Source organism: Sarcophilus harrisii, chromosome 1 (genome assembly GCF_902635505.1).
Source record: "Sarcophilus harrisii chromosome 1, mSarHar1.11, whole genome shotgun sequence".
In the NCBI taxonomy this organism is placed as follows: Eukaryota; Metazoa; Chordata; class Mammalia; order Dasyuromorphia; family Dasyuridae; genus Sarcophilus; species Sarcophilus harrisii.
In genome coordinates this window covers 233,949,422-233,961,896 of record NC_045426.1, presented here as the reverse complement: position 1 = coordinate 233,961,896, position 12,475 = coordinate 233,949,422, and positions in this window count along the sequence as shown.

Below are 12,475 nucleotides of genomic sequence, written 5' to 3'. Positions count from 1 at the left end.
GAGGAAAAACCCATCAACTTTGGCATTAAAAAATCATTGTACTTCTACTTCTTTCCAGAGGGGGGAGATCCATAGATGTAAAATATTGTATATAATGTTACTTTTTTTCCCAATGTATTGATTGATTTTAATTATAAGAGATAGTTCACTGGGAGGAGAGATATGGGCAAGAAAACTGGCCACTAAAAAGATTTCTTAAAAATTTTTAAGAGAGCAGTAATTTTAGAACAGTTTTCAGTTGAGATTTGAGGTAAACTAAATTACAATGGGTTGAAGGTAAGTATAATTGACTTTCTAGGGCTTGATTACTACCTGAAGGTATTTGAAATTCCGTCGGGTAGGTGAAAGATTAGACTGCTGCTTCGCTCCATGTAGCAGATAGAATTGATCATTGAAGTTGCAAAAAGGTAAATTGATAATTGGCATAAGGAAAATATTTTTGAAAGGGTAGAAGTACATAGACATAAAACAAAAAAATCAATATAGATTTAAAGCTACATGTATGATAATGTTTTATATATTAATATATAAAGAATAATCTTAATAGCTATGCAGAAGTGAAAAAGGAAAGGTGGGTTTAACTGTTTAGAGGTCTTTTCTATTTAGTTAAATGATTTATTATATTAAAGTTAAATGATTTGCCCAAGGTCAACAAGTGCAGTGGAACTTAAATCCATCTCTCCTGGCTCCAGGACCCAGCCCTATCCAGACGGCCACACTGTTTCTCCAACAGCTCTGAACAACCTGAATTGGTAGAGGACATTTCTTGTTTAGAAATCCTTCGATATCAGTGAAACCAAGACTGTGCACACAGAATTTCTATATGTGATTCCTTTGGGAGATGGCATAGGCAAACCTTAACCTGAGAATTTGCAGGATGAGTATTTTCTGGTTGACAGTGGGGATTCCCATGGCACCTACACATGGGAGATAAAAATATACATGAAACAATAGAATGAGATTATATAACTAAGGGCCTGGAGGTAGAAAGACTTGTCTTCCTGGGTCCAAATTTAGCCTCATACATACTATTTATGTGATCCTGGGCAAGTCATTTAGCCCTATTTGCCTCAGGTTCTTCATGTGAAATGAGTTGGAGAAGAAAATGGCACACTATTCAGTATATTTGCCAAGGTCACAAAGGGTCAGACATGACAAAAAACAATGAAAATGTCAGAATGAATGGATAGAATGTAAATGTCATAGGATGAAGAAGAAATTTATTCCTTTGGGTGTGCCTAATGATCCCACTCATAAGACATGTTCCAGTTCTCTACCAAAAATTTTGTTAGCAGCTATTTACAGTTTGGAGACTTCATATAGAGCAGTACATTATAATGAAAAGAACATAGGATATATATGGGGAAACGCCTAAGAAAAATCACTATGGCATTAAAAAGTGCCCTAGATTTGGAATTAAAGGGCCTGTTTTGAATCCCATCATTATAGCTGCAACACATGTGATCCTAGGAAAGCTCCATCCCCTCTAAATTGACCTTTATATGAATGTACTAGGTCTTTCTTCAATGGTACCTTGCATGGCACAGAAAGTGCAACCAGAGGACCTGATAGGAAGAAATAGATTAGCAAGACATTGGTGAAATAGAAGCTCCCTATTTTCTCTTCCCCTTTCACCCGAAAGAATTTCAGGTTGGCCATTCTATTTGGGTTCTAGAAGCATCTAGAGATGTTGTAGGTGGGACTTAGGCTTATATATCCAAAACATAAGAGGCAAAAGACTTATACAGTATTTTATTTTTTAAAAAGCATTTTTAAAAATTTATCTCATTAAATATTTGCCAATCATGTAAAAAATTTAAACAATTTTTTTAAATTTAGAATTCCAAATTATATCTTCTGCCCTTCCCACACTCCTTGAGAAAGCATGTAGTTTGATAATCGATTACACATGTGAAGTCATGCAAAATATTTCCATATTAGCCATGCTGCATAAGAAAACCCAGACCACAATAACAAGGAAAAATAAAGCATAATGTAAATCTACATTGAACTATATTAGTTCTTTCTGTAGGTGGATAGCATTTTTCATCACTAATGTCCCAGGCCATTGTCTTTTTTATTTTTAATAGCCTTTTATTTACAGGTTATATGTATGGGTAACTTTACAGCATTGACAATTGCCAAACCTCTTGTTCCAATTTTTCCCCTCCTTCCCTCCACCCTCTCCCCAGATGGCAGGATGACCAGTAGATGTTAAATATGTTAAAATATAAATTAGATACACAATAAGTATACATGACCAAACCGTTATTTTGCTGTACAAAAAGAATCGGACTCTGAAATAATGTACAATTTGCCTGTGAAGGAAATCCAAGATGCAGGCGGACAAAAATGGGGGGATTGGAAATGCTATGTAGTGTTTCACACTCATTTCCTACAGTTCTTTCACTGGGTGTAGCTAGTTCAATTCATTACTGCTCTATTGGAACTGATTTGGTTCATCTCATTGTTGAAGAGGGCCACGTCCATCAGAATTGATCATCATAGAGTATTGTTGTTGAAGGATATAATGATCTCCTGGTCCTGCTTATTTCACTCAGCATCAGTTCACGTAAGTCTCTCCAGGACTTTCTGAAATCATCTTGCTGATCATTTCTTATAGAACAATAATATTCATATATCACAATTTATTCAACCATTCTCCAATTGATGGGCATCCACTCAGTTTCCAGTTTGTGGCCACTACAAAGAGGGCTGCCACAAACATTCTTGCACATACAGGTCCCTTTCCCTTCTTTAAGATCTCTTTGGGATATAAGCCCGGTAACACTGCTGGATCAAAGAATATGCACAGTTTGATAACTTTTTGAGCTTAGTCTGGACCATTGTCTTAATTAGAGTAGCTAAGTCTCACAGTTGAGTATCCTTTCAATATTGTCATTATGGTGTACAGTGTTCTGGTTCTGCTCACTTGACTTTGCATGAGTTTGTATTAGTCTTTGTAGGTGTGTTGCAGAAGGCTTTTAAATTAGACTTTTTGATTTGGCAAGGATCAGCCTGAGTTTCTACCAACTCTAATCAGAAGTAGTCCTTGGGAAGGCTGAGGCCCAAACCTAGATTGGAGATGCAAACTGCCAAATAAGATAGAGAGTGGCGGGCATCCCTGCTGAGGGAATTTTCAGAGTAATGAGAACTGACAAATAAGTATGGAAGAGGAGTTAGCCAAAACAAGAAGATGGGATTTTCTTTCTGCATCACTCTGAAAATCCATTCACTCAGACTTAAGTATTTATTGAGCACTTATGTGCAGAGCACTATGCTAGGTTCTGGGAATACAAGTCAAAGAATGGGCTTACATTCTAATGAGGGAAATATATATCAAAATATGTATAGCAAATACATATGGTTGAGAAGCACAACTTATACAAACTAGAAGAGAAGGGGAGGGCACTGGCAATTAGGAAATAATGGAAGAAGATGGTGTTGAACTATTTGTTGAAGAGAGGCACTCTGAGGCAAAGGTAAGAAAGGAGTGCATTCCTGACATAAAGGAGGACTAATATAAAGGTATGAAGGTGGGAAATAGGATGTTCTCTGTGTGTTTTGTGCATTTGTATTGCACACTTGCATGCATGCAACAGAGAAAAATGATTTTGGCTGAGCTACAGAGCTTGGGAGGAGAGCAATCCACTAAAGCTTGAGACAGTTTGGGGCACGTGCAAGTGCACACACACACAAACCCCTCATCTTCCCTTAAACCACATATCTGGGGGGGAAAAAATGCCTCTCATAAAGCTCTCATCAACTCTGTCTCCCATATAAGCATCAGCATAGAATCAGTACTGTTCTTCCCATTTAGGAGAGCATCATGCAGAATATCTCTGGATTGACTAGAAATCTGGGTTACATATTCTATAATTTTGCAGTAATTTGGAATGGAATTTTATTGTCATACCCTTAGATAATAATTGGATCTAGGATAGCATTCTCTGTGTCCTAAGAAACTAAAAAATTCAGGGTGGTTAGAAGGGAAGTAATTTAAAAGTTTGCAAGTTGAGTGCCTAATGATAGAAAGTAAGGATGCAGTTACCTTTAGAAAGACTCATCTGAACTAGAGAGGTCATAGAGAGTGATGAAATTATTTGTCTTAATAGCTTGAATCTAGCAAGAATATATCATGCCTACTATGTGCCACACACTGTGTTAAACGTTTTATATGTAGCTCATTTGATCCTCACAACAAGCCCGCAGGATTAGTACTGTTATCTCCATTTTACATTTGAGAAAACTAAAGTAAGCAAATGACTTGTCCAGGGCATACAACTATTAAATATTGGAGGCCAGATTAGAATGTAGGAGTATTGTCAGGAAATGGGAATAGGAAACAGGAAACTGAGAGACCCAGGTTTTACTGTATTAAAATCTCAATTAAAAAATAGAACTTGGGACTCTATACCATAACTTGGTAACTTTTTAAATTTGCTATTTTAATTCCACTAATTGCATTTATGTGATGCTTTAAGATTTATAAAACATGCTATATATATCTGGACTCGAGTCTTGCAATGAATGCTGAGAGCTAACTGTTATTTATCCCTAACCCAAGATCCTTAGTATTTCATGATATGAACAGTAGGGAAAACCCTTTTTAAAATCTAAGATGTAAACTGTGCATACCCTTTGATCCAGCAGTGTTACTACTGGGATTATATCCCAAAGAGATTATAAAGAAGGGAAAGGGACCTGTATGTGCACGAATGTTTGTGGCAGCCCTTTTTGTAGTGGCTAGAAACTGGAAACTGAATGGATGTCCATCAGTTGGAGAATGGCTGAATAAATTGTGGTATATGAAAATTATGGAATATTACTGTTCTGTAAGAAATGACCAACAGGATGATTTCAGAAAGGCCTGGAGAGACTTACACGAACTGATGCTAAGTGAAATGAGCAGGACCAGGAGATCATTATATACTTCAACAACAATACTAGATGATGACTAGTCCTGATGGATCAGGCCATCCTCAGCAACAAGATCAACCAAATCATTTCTAATGGAGCAGTAATGAACTGAACTAACTATACCCAGAAAAAGAACTCTGGGAGATGACTAAAACCATTACATTGAATTCCCAGTCCCTATATTTATGCACACCTGCATCTTTGATCTCCTTCACAAGCTAATTGTACAATAATTCAGAGTCTGATTCTTTTTGTACAGCAAAATAATGTTTTGGTCATGTATACTTATTGTGTATCTAAGTTATATTTTAATATATTTAACATCTACTGGTCATCCTGCCATTTAGGGAGGGGTGGGGTAAGAGGTGAAAAATTGGAACAAGAGGTTTGGCAATTGTTAATGCTGTAAAGTTACCCATGTATATATCCTGTAAATTAAAGGCTATTAAATAAAAAAAAAATAATAAAATCTAAGATGTTTTCTTGTTATAAAAAACAGGATAGCAGAGAAGTTGAAAATTTTGTGCCACCTCCTCTTGAATATAATATGAAACCTGTAGTGTGGTTTGGGGCATGTTACATTGAGCACATATAAGACAAGGTGTTAACATGGCAAAACTGAAGAGGGCCTTGAGTGAAAATGACAAAAAGACCAGTAGTGGGAGCCAGTAAGCCAAACCTGAGGAGTCCTTAGTATATCATTCAATTAGATCATGTAGCACATGCTTGGTATTTAAATGTTAGCAGCTGCTGCTACTGCTATTCCTACTCTTACTCCTATTACTGTATTGCAGCAGGGTAAAGGAACTCATGCAAAAACAGAATCTTAAAAGATCACCTGGCCCAAACTCCTCATTTAAATTGAAATCCAAAGATTTTGACCTGTTCAAGGTCATATAAAGTAGTAAGAAAACCAAGGCTATGGACCAAATCTACTGATTTCTAGTTCCATGTTTTTCCCACTAAAAATAAAATGTATTTCCTATCATATCAACCATTTTAAGTTTAGTTAGAATTAAATTTAAAAAAAAAACACCAATAAATGAGTTTTTAATTATAATTTAAGGTTTGGGATCCCAATTCTAGTTATAAGTGAGTACACTGTAATGAAAAGACCTCAGTTTAAATTGTGATTCTACTATTTACTAGCTGTGTGATTTTGGATAAATCATTTTTACCCTCCCTGAGCCTCCATGTCTTTATCTGTAAAAGAGTGATTGGGCTAGATCAGAGATATAAAAACTCATTGGCTTCTGCTGGTCTTATGCTCACACTCCTAGATTAAATGTAATTGAAAGATATTTAATAAAATAAAATGGAACATAAATATGTGGTTTTATTAGTCAATATACAACCCTCAAGAGTTCAAGAGGAAGGGGTGAAAGCTCCCCGCTTCTGGAGAGGTTCCCAATCACTTTCTGCGGCTTCCGCAGCACCGAGTCTTGCTCTTGACTTCCAGTGTTAGCAGCTTAGGAAGGGGGAACAGCCCATTCCCAGGGCGAAATAAGTCCTTCTTTCTGGGGGTGTGGCTATCTGTAGCCCCAACTTCCGCAGGCGAAGAGACTGCAGCAGCTGTGTTCGGGCAGACGGTGCAACTGGAAGGGAAGACGGGTCTTCGATGCCGAGGGCTCCTCCACAAACACTCGTCCCACTCTTGTCCACTCTCTAAGGAAAGGGAAGGGCTGGACCTCCTGCCTAAGAGGCAAGTTCTCAAAGTCTGGGATAAAGTGGCTTTCAGCGCGCAGCGCTTCTGGGGAGTGGGCTCCTCCTCAGACCTGCCCCCTTGCTGGAGATAGGCTCGGGTGTGCTGAGACTGATGGGGGTGGATGGAGATGGGATGGACCGGGATGAGGGACGAGGCGGGAGGGAGAGGAGGCTGCCGAGTCCTCTACGCGCTGAGCGTCATCTTCTTTTGGAAGAAGCAAGAAAGTCACAAGAACTTTCTGGTAATTCTGAAGACTCACATATGAAACTGAAATGAAGGATTTATGGGTAAAATTAAGGGTTTTTATATCCCTGTCTCTGCTATGGCATGGCAGTAAGAAATAATCATATCCTTATTACTATAAACGAAGAGCGTGTAATTTTGTCAATGTAAAAACATCCATAATATCTAATTTTGAGATTTATGATGAATCAAGATTTCTTTAAGGACAAAAACAGATAGTGCTCAGCTCTTCCTAACCAGATTTAGCCCTGTAATGATCCACTAAGCCAAACTGACTAAAGATAATAGAATAAGCTCCCAGTGGTGAAAGGGACAGAAAAAAAAATGAATTTCTGATCACTGAAAAATTAAAATGTAAACGTTGTCTATAAACACATGTGTGTGTGCACATACTTTTCGGTCAGTGATATCTGAATCTGTGTGACCCCATTCGGGAGAGCTCTGCATTTCCTTCTCCAACTCATTTTATAGATGAGGAAATGAAGGTAAGTAAATAGGATTGAGGTCACACTAGTTAAGTGAGTCTGGGATTTGACCTTAGATCTTCTTGACGGCAACATAACTTAGTGAACAGGGGGTGGGGTTCAAGTCCTGTATCTGAGGTAAACTGTCATGGGACCCTGTAACCTTTTTTCAGTGCCTCAGGCACTCTGGGACTAGAAAGTCCTAGTTGAGGACCAGTGAAAGTGAAGTGCAGAAAGACTCATTATCCTAAGGTTGGCCACAAGATAGGGAATCTTTGAGACCACTGCTTCTCATGAAGACTATATGTTAAAATTTGGAGGGACTATTATTTTCATCTGTAGGTGAATAGATGGAAAAGGTAGCCACTCAATAAAATCACTGAGATTTTCCTCATAAAAAAATCTTTTTGATATTCAGTCTCTTTAGATGAGATCCTTAACTATTACTAAATTCCTTTCCTAAATAAATAAATGCCTAGAAAAATTCTATTTTGCCTCTCAAAGTTTACAGTTCCTAGAGAGAAGTGTCAGTGAAGTCTTGTAATCTCATCTTTTGGAAAAGCTATGGATCTTTTGAGTTTGAAAGTTCTGGACTATTGTATAATAAGCTGATCATTAATATGGTAAACCTCCAGATCAGACTTCTAAAGTGCCTGAAGAGAGGCAAACTGGTCCAGACTGGGAACAAAGCATGTCAAATATCCTATATCAGAGTGGGATAAGTTTGAGAAGTCCCTGCACTGCAAAATAAGGAGACACAGTATTAAAGAAAAAAAAAAAAACATCTGTGGACCTCTTTGATAAATATTTAAGGTGCCAAAGCATCATTCTCCTAAAAGCTTATAATTGCTATACCTTCAATCTAGTCTTAAACAAGGCCCTGAAGAATTCTGGCACTGAACTTTCATTCCAGTGACAGTTAGTTGAATATGGGATTGTATAGTTTGGCCTACTTCACTCTCCCTGATGGGTAGATAATTTAATAAGAAATATATTTGAGTTCCATATTTTTCCAAATTTGATGTAATAGTTAAAATAGGATTTGTTGTTGTTGTGTCTAAGTCTTTGTGACCTCTTTGGGGTTTTCTTGGCAAAGATACTGGAGTAATTTGTCATTTCCTTCTCCAGCTCATTTTATAGATAAGGAAATTAAGGCAAACAGGGTTAAGTGACTTGCTCAGAGTCACAGCTAGTAAGTGTCTGAGGCTGGATTTCAACTCAGGCCCAGCATTCTATCCATTGCATCACCTAGCTGTCACAAAACAGAATTTTACTTTTGTTTGGGGGGAAAAGATCAGTATCTTCCATAGAGAAAACAAAGGAAAAATATCTCATGACTTTGCTAAAAAAAATTTTTTTTAATCTTTTATAATTTACTTCATAGGGTTGTATTCAAAAAGTCCTTTATGAATTGTAAGCTGTCATATAAATATAAATAATCATTTTTAAATACAAATATGCAACAGTCAAGATTTCTTACAGTAGCTGTGTGGTGCAGGGGATGGAAAGTGCTAGCCCTAGATTTAGGAGGACCTGAGTTCAAATCTTGTCTCAGATACTTATTAGCTGTGTGACTCTAGACAAATTAATTAATCCTGTTTGCATCAGTTTTTTCTGGAAAATGATCTGGAAAAGGAAATCCAATCACTTCATCACCTTTGCCAAGAACAAGAAAATTTCTTAGAAAATTACATTGCTTTTCCCTTTTTTGGTGACAAAAGTTCTGGGGGTTTTTTTGGTTTTTTTTTTTTTTTTTTTGCCAGAACTAATACTAACTAAAATTGAAAGTAAAAGTGAAGCTAATCCGAAAGTTAAAAAATTTGAAATTAAAACCAGAATAATTTGGTTCCAAAAATTCTTAGACTATAAGCTATTTTCATGAAAGAAATAAGATTTAGTCAGTTTTTTTTTCAATTTATGGGGGAAATATCATTAAAATTTTTATTAGAATTCTCAAAGGACAATCAAAAGAATGAAAAGGCTTGCTTTTCTCACTTTAGACTAAAAGAATGAGTCTAGTAAGATACAAGTATGGGCTGTTTGTGTTCCTATCTAAAAGCAATTAATCATCACTGTCAATAAATCCATGGTAGTTTCCCTGTAAGACTAAAAAACCCAAGAACTTGAGGGATATTCCTCTGTTTTCTGGTTTAGAAATAAACATATCATCAGTATAATAGAAGAAATAATCACAAAAGACATTCAGGAAGAAAAAGGATTCTAAGGACATGGGAGCATAGAGAGAGGAGGGTCCAAATCAATATTAAAAATGTGGAGACTGAAAAATAACAGGAGAGAGAAAAAGACCTTGTTAACAATGGAATTATATAATAGATATTAGATACTTCTCATAAAAGAGAAATTAATGATGGTGTATCCTTTAGACCACTCTGAAACAAGAATCCACAAGCCCTGGCAAATATGTGGGTGAAAAACACACATGCACATACACATATATACGTAATATACATACACACATGTATGTATATGTGTGTGCAAGCATATATAATACATACATCTATATCTTTTATCTATCATATATATAAATCTGTCACTAATATATACATCTCATATATATCCCACATATCTCCTATGTCTATCCTATATACATTTACTATATCTCTCCCCTATATATCCTATATATATGCTTATCCATGTATATGTCTATGTCATATACATGTGTATATATATATATATATCCTCTCTCCAATATAAATATCTTATATCCCACATATCTCCTATATCTATCCTATATACATTTACTATATATCTCCCTTACCTACATATAATATATATATACATATACATATGTATATATACACATATAATCTATATATATACATATATAATATATATATGTATACACACACGTACACTGGAACATACATTTGAAATACAGTTTAAAGCCTGCCAAGACTTATCCCCACTATCCTTTATCTACTTCTCTGGGAAATAATAAGTGGGTGTGGGTGTATTGAAGTCCTGTGTAAAAACAAAAGACATTATTGGGCAAAAAATGTGTTTTATCATTCTTCCTTCAAATAGAAGTTCTTGACATGGGAAGAAAAAGGAGGACTTGGGAAATGAATAGTTGGCTATGCAACCAATGTATAATAATGGGTTTTATTCAATGGGACAGAATGAATAGATGAATGAGAAGCATTTGTTAAATGAATACTCTGTGCCTGGGACTCTGCTAAGCATTTTGGATACAAATAGAAAAGCAACACAATTGCTGTTCTCAAGGAATTTACATCCTAATTGGCAGAAATAACATGCAAAGGAAGATTCGGTTGTGAAGTGGATGGAAAATCTCCTTAGCTCAGGGTTCTTAGGACATAGAGACAGGTTGGATGGCAGTATTCAGGGTCAATGCTGTAGGGCAGGGAGTCTCATAGGGCTTGGTGGTCATTAGGGAACAAGGGCAGAGCCAGTAGACACGTAGAACTCCATGTTATCGGAAGGATTGGAGTGGTTAAGTGCCTGATCTTCCAGTGGTTAGGAGTGACCATGTCTCCCTCAGCTCCGGGGGGACTGGAGTTGGCTAGATCCAAAGGTTGAAATGAAGAGGGAGCCAGGTTTCCTTCTTCTCCTCTCTATTCCCCATTCAGGAAATTAACGGAAGGAAGGCACTGGAATTAAGAAAGCTTGAGGAAGGCTTCCTATGGGATTTAAAAGTAGCCAGGCAATGGCGCTGAGGAGGACGAAATGCCCAGAGCTAGCAATGAGGCGTCTTGTTTGTGGAACAGTAAAGCAGGCAGTGTTACTAGCTCCAAGAGGACCTGGTGAGGAGCAAGACACCAGAAAATTGGAGAAGCCGGAGAGGACGAGGTTGTGAAGGGATCTGAAAGGTAGAGAGTTTATATTTGATCCCTGAATGACCGGAAACTGTTAGTAAGTAGTAGCTGGCAGGACCTGTCCCTTGTGTGGCTGAATGGGGAATGGTTTGGAGTGGAGAAAGACTTGAAGCAGGCAGATCCCCCATCAGACTGCCACAGGGATCAAGGCAGGAAGCAGGAGAGGAGGGCCTGTACTGGAGAGCTGGGAGCGTTGGAAGAGAGGAGGAGGAGGAAATCTGGCACCTGGGGTCTGGGCAACCCCAGCTCCTCAAGCATTACTTGAAGGCAGGAGCTGCCTCATTTAGTAAAACCAGCATTTAGCAAGTGCCAGGCATATAGTAGACACTTAATAAATGCTTACTGACTGACTAGCTATAGGAGTAAGGAATCTGTGTCAAGCTGGGATGGTAAATGAAAAAGAGGGCATTGGCAAGAAGGTTCCCCATAATGTCTGTTCTGCTGAGTACAGAATTTTAAGAAGACTGAGGAAAAAATGTGTATAAGCTTTATTCAACAGGGCTTTAAATAGTATTTCCTGATTTCAAGTCACTGCTCTTCTTAACTTCCCTATTTCATTGAGAAGCACAGCTATTCTGGTCTTCAAGGTTTGCAAAGTAGGAATACCCCTCAACAACTCACTCTTGTTCACCATCACCAGCCCATATCCGTTCAATTGCAAAATCTTACCAATTCCATTTGAACAATATTCACATCTGTCCCTCCTGTCCACTCAAACCACATTCTCATTAATTCAGGCCTCTCTCAGAATTATTGCAATAGCTTCGGAAGTGATTTCCCTCTATCTTGTCTCTCCCTTCTTCTAATCATTTTCCACATAGCTGAAGTATTTATAATCCTGAAACACAAGATTCAAACATGGCATTCCCTCCCTCAAGAAGTTTCAATGGCTCCCTATTATTGCCCCTGTGTTAAAATACACATTCCTCCAATTTAAAACCTTTCAGAATCTAGCTCTAGCCTATCTTTATATGACTATATGTTATTCCCTCCTCCCCAACACACATACTCTCTCTTTGTGTCTCTGTCTCTTTCTCTCTGGCTCTGGCTCTGTCTCTCTTAGTCCAGCTAAATTAGCCTACTTGTTCTTACTCATGCTTTTCTATACAAATATATAGATATATACATATATGCCTCTCTATATATACATATGCATGTATTTTATGTGTATATATCTCTATCAAGCTATATATTTATATTTTTAGGTAGAGATATATAAAATTCTAGTTATTTTCATTGAATTTTATATTAGATTATAAAGGTCTACCCAGTTTCCTATTAAAGTG